This window comes from Pseudomyrmex gracilis, unplaced genomic scaffold (genome assembly GCF_002006095.1).
Source record: "Pseudomyrmex gracilis isolate BER0280 unplaced genomic scaffold, ASM200609v1 scaffold_2143, whole genome shotgun sequence".
Taxonomy (NCBI): domain Eukaryota; kingdom Metazoa; phylum Arthropoda; class Insecta; order Hymenoptera; family Formicidae; genus Pseudomyrmex; species Pseudomyrmex gracilis.
In genome coordinates this window covers 20,385-22,527 of record NW_018022727.1, presented here as the reverse complement: position 1 = coordinate 22,527, position 2,143 = coordinate 20,385, and the positions used below count along the sequence as shown (strand labels likewise).

The 2,143-nt window shown below is 27.1% G+C and overlaps 1 long non-coding RNA gene across 1 annotated transcript; it reads right to left on the bottom strand.

Annotated features, from left to right (window-relative positions):
• Positions 1 to 774: 774 nt before the first annotated feature.
• On the bottom strand, positions 775 to 1,323 carry LOC109862659. The gene is made up of 3 exons (XR_002251191.1): positions 1,206 to 1,323; positions 915 to 1,060; positions 775 to 829 (listed from the first exon to the last, which is right to left on the bottom strand). It is a non-coding gene; the product is annotated as an uncharacterized LOC109862659 (long non-coding RNA).
• Between the last annotated feature and the right edge of the window lie 820 nt (positions 1,324 to 2,143).

The window sequence follows — 2,143 nt, the reverse complement described above, 5'->3', positions numbered from 1 at the left end:
TGCATATAATCTCATGTAAGCTTCAGGATACAATATTTCAAAATCTTTCTCCAGCTATAATAAAAACATAAGAATAATAAAACACGTGATTAAGTTAAACCACAATAAAATAAAATTACAAATATATAGTAATTTTAAAACTTAGAGAAGATTTAAAATAAAAAATATTTCAATATTAAAAGAGATATTGATAAAACCCAAATAAATAAAAAAAATAAATAAATTTTGTTTTCTTACTAAAGTATATCCCTGAGGTTCTTTCAAAACGGGATACCGGTTAATATAATTTTGAATAGTTTGAGTTTAAACGTATTTTCGACGTTTTCTCCCATAAATGAGTAACTTTTATCCATGGTTTAGTGTTATGTTGTAACCACAAAACACATTCATCATTATCTTTAAAAAAGCAAAAAACTATATATATACACACATTTATAATGATGTCTTAATTTTTCGCAAATATTTCTTGAATTATGAAATTATAAATACTTTCAGAACAATCGTCTAAGTTTTCTTTCTCTTCTTCTTTAGTTTTTATTTGTACATTTATCGCTCCACACTTAATAAGATTCCTTCGTATGGTTTGATATTTGTGATTAAAATTTTACCTCTCCCAATTGTTTTCTTTTTCTTATTTTTTTCTTTAAGTATCCAAGTGTCCTAATAAGTAATAAAAAGATAATTAATTTTTCTGTAAAATTATATAAAAATTCTTTCTTTTAAGTGGAAAAAATCACATATTGTACAAGTAAAAAAATTTACCTTATCTTCTGTTGGAAATAATTGTATTATTTTTTCTGCTAAAAAACTTGCACGTTCAGATGTAACTCTATAACATACATTATTGCATTATTATATAATTAATACATCTTCTGATCTTACTCTGTTTACTAATCTTATTTCATAAAATATACCTAGCATCTAAATTATCTTTAAGTTCTACATTTACAATAATATCAGCTAAAATGTTCCTGTGCTTTTCATCTAATTCTCCTTGAGATTGATATGCAGATAGAACAGTTTGTCCTATAACTGAATCTTTTAAAATTCTTTCTAAGTCCTGTAAAAAAGTTTAATCATTTAATTATTTAATTTAAAAATTTTTATGTATATTGTACATACATACATATAGTTTGTTTATATATTGTAAATAAATAAATAAATAAATAAATAAAATAAAAGAATAAATAGTCAAATATGTGTACATAGTTCTTATCATGAAGTGAATATTTCTTTTGTTTTGTGTCACACTGTGAATGTGTGGACGTTGATGCTACTGCCACTATTGAATCAGATGAATCTGTATGTTGTGGTTTTTCAGTATTAAGATTACTAGAATATGATGAATCTAGACTTATAAGGAATGTGCCTTCAGCAACAAGTTCATGTTGATCATCTAGTGTTTTCTGTTTTTTTCTACTTGGTTCTTCACTTTCAGTGACTATTCTGGTAAATTCTGGTATATATTAAAAAACAAGTGTTATATTATTTTAATAACATACAGAAATATAATAAATTATAAATTAATAAAAGTAAGATTATAGAGTCTGCTGTAGTGTTCGGTCTTCTGTAAACCTTTCAACCTAGAACCTGGTGAAACCGCATCGTGTCCTCAAAGTTAAAGAGAAACTGAAAAAATCAAACTATACTTAAGAAGATGGCAGTTTCCGAGTGTGTGAAAAACAGAAAAAGGTTTTTGGTACCACATCTAATTGTTTCTTAAGAGGAAGAAGGAAGAAGAAGGAAAAAACCAACAACTTTGTTACTGGCATAATTTTACAAATTTTATGAAAATCGATCTGACGATATATTCGGTTTTTTTTATATTCTTTCAGATAATTAACTAAGTTTTTTGCCGGATCGCTGAAGTGGCAACAAGTACGGAAAGTCAGTGGAAGTGTTTTAAACAAGTGAAGGGTGAATAGGAAACAAAGAATTGAATAAGAGGGCTTAAAAGAAAGAGTAAAAAACGAGGATTAAAGAAAGAAAAAAGATAGGATAAGATATAGAAGGATAAGAAAGCGAAAGAAAGAAAAAGGAAATATTTGGAGGTTATGACAGAAAAATAGAGAGAGTAGACGCGCATGGAGAGTACGAACGAGGCGCCAAAGACAAGCGACGGCAAAGAAGTGAAGCAACTGGA